The sequence below is a fragment of the Vulpes lagopus genome, chromosome 4 (genome assembly GCF_018345385.1).
Source record: "Vulpes lagopus strain Blue_001 chromosome 4, ASM1834538v1, whole genome shotgun sequence".
Taxonomy (NCBI): Eukaryota; Metazoa; Chordata; class Mammalia; order Carnivora; family Canidae; genus Vulpes; species Vulpes lagopus.
Window position 1 is genome coordinate 20,007,357 of NC_054827.1, and position 12,841 is coordinate 20,020,197.

Here is a 12,841-nt window from a genome sequence, read left to right on the forward strand (position 1 = left end):
GTCAGACTCCCTGCTCAGCAGAGAGTCTGCTTCTCCTCTTCCTCTGCCCTCCCCACCCCTTGTGTATCCTCTCTCTCTCTCAAATAAATAAATGAAATCTTTAAAAAACAAAGAATTAAAGATCCATAGAAAAAACAATCTTTATATACTATCTTTTAGTTTTAATATTTATGAATTTAACCTTCATTAAAATACTTTTAAACTATTAAGTTTTGATTTTATGTATCCTATATCATCTTTCCATATGAGCACCAATTGAGTACATTCTTTTCAGAGCTGCTGTTCAGTAAAATGCAGAGTAAATTAGATGTTCCTACATACATTCCTGATAATTAAGTCACATTGATGATGTCACATTAAGGTTGCTGTGTGGTCCCTGATGTTTTCTCATTAGCTAAGTAATGCTCCTATGTAACACTTCCCAGCATGTTGTCATCTAAATTTGTGCCTCGGCTAATTTACAAATTGCTGCATAGTCTGAACCTTCAGGTTATTTGCAAATTGTCAAACCTCAAATACCAAATTTCTACTGGATCTTTTCTTAAGCAGGACAGCCTTCTCTTGATCTTTAGAACCTCTCACTAGAGAAGGGTTAAAAAGTAAGCTACTTTTCAAACATGCAAACTTAGAGATATGGTTGAGGGGATCTCATTATGCTATCTTTGAAACAGACAATAGGAATATACCTGGGCTGCAGTGGCCCATAATGAGTAATAGGTAAAACAAATTAAGCAATAACTCTCCAGGCAAAAAAAATTCAACATGAAATAAGGTAACTATCATTAACTATATGAAATTTTACTCCATATACAGTATTAGATATTGCTATGAAAAAGGGAAGGGTTATAAAGATCATAAACATTCCTTGTGTAGCTTTTCAAATCAGTAGATAAATAATAAACTGTTTAAGAAGAGGTAGCTTACTAATATTTGAGAAAGGGAAGCTAGACTCTTTCTCTATACCAACAAAGATTAGAAAATAAATACAAAAAAACTAGAATAAATGTTCATTCAACAGGTTTGTTACTTAATTGACATATGATGCATATACAGGAAAGTAAATGAAATTATATATATATAATTATGCTATAATTATAATTAAAAAATTATAATTTTTTTGGTCTTTTTTTTTCTTTTCCATTTCGTTGAAATATTTACAGCAATGGGGGAGGAGGAGGAGAAGAGAGGAAGGGGTAAGATGGCCCCCTAGGGAAAGATCCAAGCCCAGGACCCACTCCCCAGGGATATCTAGACCCAAAATCTGCTCCCCAGATAGCCAAGCCCACAGGACTGGGAACTGCCCAGATATGGCCACCTCTGTGGGCTGGGGGCCCTGTGGGGAGTTGTGCTTCATCAGGAGTCACCCCAAGGGAGGGGGTCACTGGGTGCACTTGAGGAGACTGATGGGCAGGCTTGCTAGGGAGGCAAGGACGAAGAGCAGAGGGAAGGAGCTTCCAAGAAAGTTCCATCTTTTTTTTTTTTTTAAGATTTATTTATTTATTCAAAGAGAGAGAGAGAGGGAGAGGCAGAGACACAGGCAGAGGAAGAAGAGGGCTCCATGCAGGGAGCCCAACACGGGACTCGATCCCAGGTCTCCAGGATCCCACCCCGAGCTGCAGGTGGCGCTAAACCGCTGCGCCACCAGGGCTGCCCGAAAGTTCCACCTTTAAACCAGCAGCCACAACCGCCCATTCCTCTTGCCCTGGAGCTTTCTCTTGGGCCAGAGGCCCCAGTCTCCAGGAGCAGGGAACTGTCTTCCAGGAGGACCTGCCTGTCTGCTCCCACTGCTCCTTCCTGTTGTAGCTGGCAGCACTTCCAGCTGCAGAGAGAGGAGCAGCTGACAGGTTCCACTAAGTAGGCCCCTTGACCCAGGGAAAGCAAAGCCCTCATTTCCCTCCAGGGGTCAGGAAAGTGGGGGAGAGGGGGGACGTAAAGAGTGGGCTGCACCCCCAGGGAAACCAAAGCCCTCATTTACCTCCAGGGGTCAGGAAAGTGGGGGAGAGGGGGGAAGTAAAGAGTGGGCTGCACCCATCCAATTTCTCCTTCCTTACTCCCTTGGGGACCTCTTGGCTCCTCCTTACTGCATGTGTGTGTGTGTGTGTGTGTGTGTGTGTGTGTGTGTGTGTGTATATATATCATGGGTAGTTTAATGATTTATTAGCAAATGAATACACATGGAACTCCTCCTCAGATTCAGAAATGGATCATTTATAGCCTCTCAGAATTCTTGTTCCCATTCATAACTTCATCACTTCCCCAGAGGTAACCACTATTACGACTTTTGCAATAAGCATGAATTTGCTTTTCTATATATACTTTTAACCACATGTATACATCCCTAAAATAGAGTCTACTTTTCCTTGTCCAGAACTTTATGTGACTAAAATCTTATGTGTTATTTGGATCTTGCTTTTTTTTTAAAGTTTTATTTATTCATGAGAAACACACAGAGAGAGAGAGAGGCAGAGACACGGGCACAGGGAGAAGCAGGCTCCATGCAGGGAGCCCGATGTGGGACTGGATCCTGGAACCCCAGGATCATACCCTGGGCTGAAGCCGAGGCTAAACCCCTGAGCCACCCGGGCTGCCCCTTGCTTCTTTTTTTATTTTTATTTTTTATTATTATTTTTAAATATTTTATTTATTTGTTCATGAGAAACAGAGAGAGAGAGAGAAAGAGGCAGAGACACAGGCAGAGGGAGAAGCAGGCTCCATGAAGGGAGCCCCACATAGAACTTGATCCTGGGTCTCAAGGATCACAACCCGGCTGAAGGCAGCACTAAACCCTGAGCCACCTGGGCTGCCCTTGCTTCTTTTTTTTAAACAAGGTATGGGAAGTATAAGATTGGTCTGTATGGTTACCTACATCTTTAGTTTGCTCATTTTCATTGCTGAGTAATATACCATTACAATAATGCGCTACAAGAGTAGTCTTCAAAATGTGGTCTGCTGATACTTGGTGTTCTCAAATCCCTTTCGGGGAGTCCATGAGATCAGAACTATTTTCATTAGAAAAATATGATGCAATTCAACGTTTTCACTGACTCATTTGCATCGATGTGTCAAAGCCACAGTTGGGTAAAATTGCTGGTGCCTAACATAGTCAATGCAGGGACACCAAGCTGTCTTAATCCCCATTGCCACACATTCACAGGCAAAATAACCCTGTTTCATTACAGAGTATCCTTGAGGATCCCCTAAATGTTTTTTTTTATGTTCTGTTTTTTTAAATGCAAAGCCCAAGTATGCTTTTCAGAATATATGGCATGTTAAATGGGAATATGTGAAGCACTCTTCCATAAACCAAAATATGAAAGAAAAACACTGTTGCAGTTGTCCAAGTTGTTAGCTAAGTTAACCACTTTTTCATGAAATATGTTTTTACTTAAAAGAACTATTGGCAGAAAAATATGGTTATTGAGATTTGAGTATTTGACAGACATGTTCTCAAAAAAGAACAAAGTGAGCTTACACTTCAAGGGAAAGGGGAGGATATATTTATTGCCAGTGATATAACTAATACTTAGTTTATAAACTAAAAATTAGAAATTTTAAAAATATGAACTTTACAGATTCCCAGAACTTACTGACTTTTAAAATGAGATCAATAGTGGTATTTTTTAAATGTATTGTTTTAGGGTACTGTATGAGGACAGGTATAAATATTTGGGAGTTTGCATAATAAACTATATTTTCCAAATAACCCTACATGATGTTACAAAATCAACAAGAGAAAAAGATTCATTCAAAGTATAGTGCAAGTCAGTAGTTTTTAGTGTTAACAGAGTAAAAAAAAAGTTCATTAATATGGCTTCAGATTCCACATTGCAGTTTACCTCTAAGAAGACATCCCTTGTCAAATTATGGTGAAGTATCAACATAGAATAACCACAATTGTCTTAACACCTTTTAGAAAATTTCTCACTTTTCCAGTTATACATCTGTATGAAACTGTATTTTTTTCATATACTTTAATCCATGTAACAACATATTACATCAACTGAATGTAGAAGCTGATATGAGAATTTCCAGCTATCTTCTAATAATCAGTCGTTAAAGAGATTTACATTTTTGAAAAGTATAAGGTGGGAATGCTCAGCGGTTTAGCGCCTGCCTTTGGCCCAGGGCGCGGTCCTAGAATCCCGGGATCGAGTCCCGCATCGGGCTCCTGGCATGGAGCCTGCTTCTCACTCCTCCTGTGTCTCTGCCTCTCTCTCTATGTCTATCATAAATAAACAAATGAATCTTTAAAAATAAATTAATTAATTAAATTTAAAAAATAAAAAAGTATAAAGCAATGCCAGTTTTTCTTTTCTCAGTGGAAATATTCTTATTTTTCACAAAATAAGATATTTATAAGAGTGTATGCAATAGATTTATTATTATCTTAAATAATTTTTTAGATCTTTAATTTTAATTTCTGATATGATAAATATTGAAAGATATAACTTACATAAAGGAAGCCCTTGGGTAGTTAGTGATTTGTAAAAGTATAACAGTTTCCTAACATGCAAGGGTTTAAGAATCAATGCACCATAATACCTATTCATTTTATTCCTAAAGGATGTTTGAGTTGTTTCCAGTTGGGGCTGTTACAAAGACATTTGTTTGAAGATTATTTTGGTTACATCTCTTAGCCCATATGTGCAAGAATTTCTTTGAGGTGTTGGGATGGTTATTTTTATGTGTCAACTTGGCTGGCCACAGGGTGCCCAGATTAGACATTATTTCCAGGTGTGTCTGTGAGAGGTTTCTAGTTGAGATTAGGATTTGAATTGTGGATTTAGTAAAGTAAATTGCCCACCCTAGTGTATCAGTTGGACATCAGCTAATCCACTGGGGTCCTGAATAGTATTTGCACAATTGGCTGCTCCTATTTTCAGGCCTTCAGACTTGGACTGAATTATGCCACTGGCTTTCCTGGATCTCTGGTTTGCAGACAGCAGATCATGGGACTTCGTGGCATTCGTAATCACATGAGCGAGCCAATTTCTCTTAATAAATCTTCTTTATATATCTTTATCTACCTCTATATATAGAGAGATATCTCCTACTGGTTCTGTTTCTCTGGAGAACCCTGACTAATACAAGTATATACTTAAAAATGAAATTACTGAAATTGAATATCTTCTATTCTTTCATATCTTTTATTTACCAGGTAATCATTTGTAAGAATATTTCATATATGGGACGCCTGGGTGGCTCAGTAGTTGAACATCTGCCTTTGGCTCAGGACATGATCCCAGGGTCCGGGATTGAGTCCCACATCAGGTTTCTTGTGTGAAGCCTGCTTCTCCCTCTGTCTGTGTCTCTGCCTCTCTCTCTGTATCTCTCATGAATAAATAAATAAAATCTTTAAAAAAAGAATATTTCATATGGTCTGATATCAGGTCTTTTCATGTTAGGTATATTACAAGTATTTTTCTTTCACTCTGTGGCTTTTCTTATAATTTTCTTTACTAAACATTGTTTATATGGTAGTGAGTTGAGAAAGATTTCTTTAAACAAAAAAAAAGAAGCAGAAAGTACAACCATAAAAGGCTGATAGATCTGATCACATAAAAAGTTTTTTAAAATTATATTATTAAAATATCACAACAAGCATAACCAAATGCAAAAAATGAAATAATTATAATAATAATCAAAGCATAAGAAATCATGGTCCTTAGTAGATAAGTTCTCCTAAAACCAATAAGAAAAAAAGAAAAAACTTCAAAAGACTATGCAGTGGGCAAGAGATTCAATAAATAACTGTAAATGACCAATGCACTGAGAAGTTTAGGTGAATCTCACCTTCAATCAATTAAATGCATAAAGCATATTAATAAGAAACAATTATTTATTAAATGACAAAATTAAAAAGAACAAACTTCAGAGCAATAAAGGTTTAAGGAAATGGGTATTTGCTTTATTAATTGCTAATGGAAAGGCAAATAGTATAATGCTAGAACACAACTTTGGTATCTACTGAATTAAGTTTTAAGCTTAATGAAAGCTATTCTTTTTTTATTATTATTATTGGTGTTCAATTTGCCAACATATAGAATAACACCCAGTGCTCATCCCAGCAAGTGCCCCCCTCAGTGCCCGTCACCCAGTCACCCCCAACCCCTGCCCACCTCCCTTTCTACCACCCATTGTTCGTTTCCCAGAGTTAGGAGTCTCTCATGGTCTGTCTCCCTTTCTGATATTTCCCACTCATTTTTTCTCCTTTCCCCTTTATTCCCTTTCACTATTTTTTATATTCCCCAAATGAATGAGACCATATAATGTTTGTCCTTCTCCAATTGACTTATTTCACTCAGCATAATAGCCTCCAGTTCCATCCGAGTCGAAGCAAATGGTGGATATTTGTCATTTCTAATGGCTTAGTAATATTCCATTGTACACATAGACCACAGCTTCTTTATCCATTCATCTTTCGATGGACACCGAGGCTCCTTCCACAGTTTGGCTATTATGGACATTGCTGCTATAAACATTGGGGTGCAGGTGTCCCGGCATTTAATGAAAGCTATTTTTATCTATATAGACAATGTGATTAAACATATTTTTGTGTCATAATGTTGAAAGAAATATGAAAACGAGCAATAATTTCACCACTTAGGAGCAATCAGTTTAAATATTTGGGGGTATTTACTTTTATTTTATTATATATGTATAATTTTCAGTGAAGGTAGCATTCAAAGAATATGGGTTAAGAAAAAAAGGAAGGAGGAAAGCTGAGTCAAATTGCCTGGGATTATTTTAAATTCACATAAACTCTCCCTTTGCTCTCAGATTTTAATCTGTTGTGAACTAAAACCAATATGTTAACTGAAATTCTCCCTTTGCTCTCAGATTTTAATCTGTTGTGAACTAAACCAATATGTTAACTGAAAAAAAGCAATATGTAAACCAGAAAATAGGATTGTGATTCCTGCTAGTATAATATTAGCATTTCACCATTTCTATAAGCAGATGGGTATGTGTATGTGTAAATCTATGTATTTAGATATGGTTTCTAAATAACCTGTAATAGTTATCCTCTAATTAGATAATTTTAATGAGCATTAGTTTTGTTTTTATTATGTTGTCAGATGAGTTGTCTCATTCAATATCTATCCATTCCACCCTTTTTCTAGGAGAGATTGAAAGCAAAAAACAGAAAACAAAAGCAAACAACAAAAAACTACATTTAACATTTTCCAAACTCCCTTGCAGATTGGGTGTAAAATACCCAGTTAGAATAATTATTTTTTAAGATTTATTTATTATTCATGATAGACACAGAGAGAGAGGCAGAGACACAGGAGGAGGGAGAAGTAGGCTCCATGCCGGGATCCCCATGCGGGACTTGATCCTGGGACCGAGGATCGGGCCCTAGGCCAAAGGCAGGCGCTAAACCACTGAGCCACCTAGGGATCCCCCAGTTAGAATAATTCTTTTGCAAATAAGAAGGCAGAAGTGTGTCCTTGTGTCCTTGCCCAGGGCTTCTGGTAAGCAGATAATGGAGCTTTAAATCTTTCCTGCAGCAAAGTTCTGGAGAATATTGTTCATTCTTCAGTTCTCTAGATGAGAGAAGAGGTTGAGGAGGCAGAGGCCTAGGCCTGTTTCTTTGGGCCCAGATTCCTCCAGTGGAGACCTTAGAGGTAGTAGGTATCCAGGGAGCTCATTTCTAAATTGTTCTGGGAGACATTCCAAGAGCTCCAACCTAGATTTGGCCCCTTTCAGGTCTTCCAACGATTTTGTGGATACATTATTCCTTGTATTAAATACTTTTCTGCTTAGGGGTGGCTGGCCAGCTCAGTAGATAGCATGTGACTTTTGATCTCAGGATCATGATGATACAGGAGAGCTTGGTTCTTGTCTCATGGAGTTGAAGAATGAATCTCCCGGACAACAGAATGAGCAAAGCTTTGATAGAGGTTTATTAAGCAAAGATACAGAAAAAGCTATCAAAAACGAGAGGGGTCCCAGCAGTTGCCACTAAGGCCTTTAGAGTTGGTCTTTTATAGGAAACTGGCCAAGGAACTTAGTAAATTTCTTTCAATATCAGGGTGGATTTGTAAATATCATTCTATATGTAGAACAAACATGGTGGACTTATAACAAACAAGATGTTTTATCATGAGCACAAATAAGGTGTTCCCTTCTCTTTAATTAATATCTTCTCCATAGCAATTCTTTACATCTGGGATTTCTGTTATTACTTAGTAGCCATTAAGGGGGGATATTCTCTAACATTTTCGAGCTAAGGAGCCAGGTTTTTCTGTTTTTACTGTTTTATCTCTGTTTTCTTGAGATGAGTAGGAACCAGACTCTGGGCCTTTCCCTTATCTTTCCCTGCCTAGCCCTGTCTGCCCCTAACTCACTCCTACATCAATGAGTTCAAGCATCACATTGGGAGTAGAGTTTACTTAAAAAAAAAAAAAAAAAAAAAAACGTTTTCTGCTTAAAACTTCCAAATACACAAAAGAGTGTAGGTTTCTGTTTTAGTGCACTGAACTCTGAGTTAAATTAAAAATACTTAAAAGTTGATGAATTAATAAAAATTACTAACTCTATAAACAGAGTTTAGCAAATTTTTCTCATTAAGGGTCACATAGCAAATGTTTTCAATTTTGTGGGACATTTACTGTCTGTCACAAATACCTCTGAAGTTGGAGTAAAAGCAGCCATAAATAATATGTACATAAATTGTCATGACTATATTCCAATAAAACTTTTACAAAAACGAGTAGTTAGCCATAAATTGTTGACCCATACTATAAGGATAAGATCATTAAGGTTATAATAAATGTTTGTGTCAAATATCTTGAGAAACTTAAATGTATTTTTAAATGAAATTATTTTATTAAATTCCATGACTCAAAATAGATCCACATATTTCTATAATTTTCCTTTGGTTTCAGTACAGAAACTATGATTTTGAGTTCCTGTGATTCATGAACAAGATGGCATTCTTTTTCACAGAACCTGTAGGTATAATGAAATTGATTTCATTCTAAAGATATTTCAAAATATTTCTGAGAGTTCTGTAAAACTCATTTGGAATTTTATAAACTATTCTTAGTGACAGTTTGTGAAATTCTGAAATTTTAAAGTGTTCTATTTTATTTGAAAAGAGACAAATTGCTACTGTAAGAAATAGTATTTTTTAATACTAATATAAATGTATTATGTTCTTTGCATATTTATGGCATGTTATTTTTGATGTCATGTTATATCCTTTGTAACATGTAATCCATTATTGAATAATTTTTGCAATTGTTAGATTCTAAGTATGCCTTCCTACCTGAACTTGCACTTTTCATTGTCTTAGCCCAAAAGTGACTCAAATGAAAGTGTGATCTATCAAATACTCAGGAAAGCAAGGAGAACCTACTACTGGTGAGTACTAACAGTGTCTACACATACATGTTTCCCTTCCATTTTACATTTAAAATAAAACATTTTTATTGTTACATTTATTTCACCCACAAGTCTTTCAATGTGTCTAAATCATAACAGAGCCTCAGTAAACATATTTTTGAAATACAGGTGCCATCAAAGAAGTTGACAGCTGTGGGACCCAGGAAATTTAACAAAAATCCCCTACCCCTGGACAAGCAGAGCAGAACCGATTCCATTTTGTGCAGCACCCACCTTGTGCTGACCTGCTTAGGGCACTGCCCCACCCTAGTCAAGCCCAGGGCACACCCTAATGGGAAATCAGCTCAGTGATAGGCCAGTTCAAATGGATACTTTAGGGTAAAATGTAATTCAATCAACCACCTGCGAGTGGACCAGCATGACTGTGTAACTTTCTGCATATCCCATTGGCCACTGGCCCCTATAAAGTTGCTAAGCCTCTTAGTCTCGGGGTCCAAGTCCCTGCTCCGCTGCGTTGGGTATACTAGAACCCAAGCTCGAGCTTGTAAATAAACCCTCGTGTGTTTGCATCGGTGTTGGCTCCTTGGTGGATTCTCGGATTCGCAATCTTGGGCACAACAACAGCCACCAAAAAGTACAGCAAATATACATTTCAAAGACCCCAAGGTAGACACCAAAAATTAAACTATCATGACATTACAAAAAGAATTATTATAATGATACCAATAATGCTAATTAATACTTATGATTTTTTAAATTAAGATTCTATTTATTTATTCATGAGAGACTCGAGACAGAGAGGCAGAGACATAGGGAGAGGGAGAAGCAGGCTCCCTGTGGTGAGCCTGATGTGGGACTTGATCCCAGGACCCCGGAATCATGACCTGAGCCAAAGTCAGACGCTCAATCCCTGAGCCACCCAGATGCCCAACGCTTATGATTATTCACTCTGTGAAATGGTATAGGCAGGCTGAGTCTGAGAACCCAGGGAGGGTCCTACAGGACAAGCCAAAAGTTCCTTGGCTTCACAGAGGATAGAATTCAAATGAGAGGCAGAAAAAGTGGAAACAGTCCATTGAAAAACTGAAAACAGTTTATTGAAAAGTGTGAAGTGACACTGTCTGGGAGATTCAGAAAAGAAAGGGAGTGAGTCTCGTCATTGCCTGGGGCTAGGAGTTTATATTAGAAAAGGGTCTATGGTGATCCTCCAAGAATCCAGGGTAGGATCTAATCAAAGGTGAGTGTCAGGCGAAAAATAGGTAATTACATACAGAAGGGAGAGGTATTGATGCCAGTGTCAGCCAAGATTTCTTGGAAGCTAATATCCTGAAACATGTTTGGGATCTGGCTCTTCTTTGGTCTTATGAGGTGTTTGGGGCCTAGGACAAAATTCAGAGAATGATTCTTATTGTTTTCCTGGGTTTTTTGTTTGTTTGTTTGGTTGGTTGGTTGGTTGGTTGGTTGGTTGTTTTGTTTTGTTTTTGCTTCTCCCTTGAAGTGGGAATATAACTTCTTTGGCTTATTCAGAGGCAAAACATGGAATATGAGGAACTGGGGCCTAGCAGAGAAACAGCAGAGATGGAGCCTTTCTAAAAATAGAGTTCCTTCAGCTTCCTTCAAAAGCACAACTATAAAGTCATTTAATTTTCACAGCAATCATCTAATAGTTGCTCTTTTATCCCTGTTTTAGAGGTGAGGGAAGCTGAGATACGGGTTAAATACGTTGTGCAAAGTCACAAAACTATTAAGTGGTATTGCTGGAATTTGAAGCCATATAGTTTGGCTTTAGAATCTGTGGTTTTTCCCATGATGTTATAATGCTTGACTTATATTAGCAAGTAAATCATGATGATTTACATAACAAGAATCTTTTCAATCACTATAAGACTTTAAATCATTAATTTAAATTGCTGAATTATCAAGGACAAAAAGAAATCTGTCAAGGGATAAAAGTAAATAAGAGAATAGAAAATACAACAACCCATCTCATTTACAATCAAAATCAACTCTTCAGTTGAATTTACTGGCTAAAATGGCATGTCAATATTAAAAATCAGCTACTAAAGATGAAAGAATATTACTAATTAATTAGTATTTCCTAAGAAATTGCTCTTTAAGGAAAAAAATAGTACTAATAAAAGGATTCAATGTTGGTTTTACATTTTCAAATTTTAACATTTTAATTTGCTGTTGACAATTTAACAGTACACTTATGGAGGAGGTACTAGATGCCAGACACTGTCATATGTTATTTACAAATATGATTGTATTCAATTCTAATAGCTTTTGTCATTGTTTTAATCCTCATTTTACTGGTAAATAACTTGCCTGATGTCACAGTTAGTAAATTCCAGAGGCAGGATTCCAGGCCCAAGATTAGCATCCATAGTTAATCTTGTGTGCTATTTAAATAAGAATGCTATGCATGATAATGAGTAAATTATCACAAGAAAATAAAAATATTTAGTTCCTGGAAAACAGTGAGGATTCCGTAATGCCTTTCTTGAATAAATAACACAATGTTTCTTTATTGAATAGTTTTTACTAGCTGATTTATATAGTTTAGTCATTAGTGGTCCCACCTTCCTCTTGTTCTCCTATGTTGTATGAATATAGCAAGTGATTTGAATGCAAGGAATTTATTTTGAACATAAATATAATAATGTCAGAAATGAATTTCTTAACAATTCTCCTTAATCTGTCTTAGCTACTTGATATTTTAAAATGTAAGTAATGCAATGTTTTTGGTATAGGTTTTAAAAGCTGTAATATTTAAAATGCCAGTGTCCACCATAGTAAAAAAAAAAAAAAAAAAAAGGATAAATAAACAAACAAAATCTCTTCCAGATGACGTAAAAACAGCCAGGGAAGATTGTTCCCTTTGGTGACGATCAATGCCATGCGAAGTCTGTGTAAATTTATTGTAAGCATTATGACAGATGGGAAAGAACTCATTTAAATTTCAAAAAACTTTTGTCTCACAAAGGAATTTTCCTCAGATAATTTGTATTCATATCTAAATAATAGGAGGCTCAAGATTAAGCATTGCAATTGCCATTTATATTACAAAGAAAAATGCAATCTTGAACAATTTACATTAGTTCTATTTCTTCATTTTTCTGAATCATCCTCTTTGAACTATTATTCAAAAGATGGTGGTGCTTTTGTCCTTTGTGGGATATCCTTCACTTTGGCTGATGATAAAAAAATTGCTATTTCCTTTCATTCCTATTATCATATTCATGGTTCTCCGTAGTTGGGTGCTTTTTGGATGACATCCGTGTCCTGCAGAGAGCTGCAGGACTCCATCAGATCTGTTCAGGCACCTGAACTAATTAACAAAATTCTAACTATCCTTTTTATCATAGGTTTGGTAAATTAAGGTGTTTACCTCTAAGTTGCTAGGGATTGAGTGAATATTTTTAAATGGATAGTTATTAAAGATCACAAAGCATATCCCATAGTCATGTTATGTATCTAATGAGAA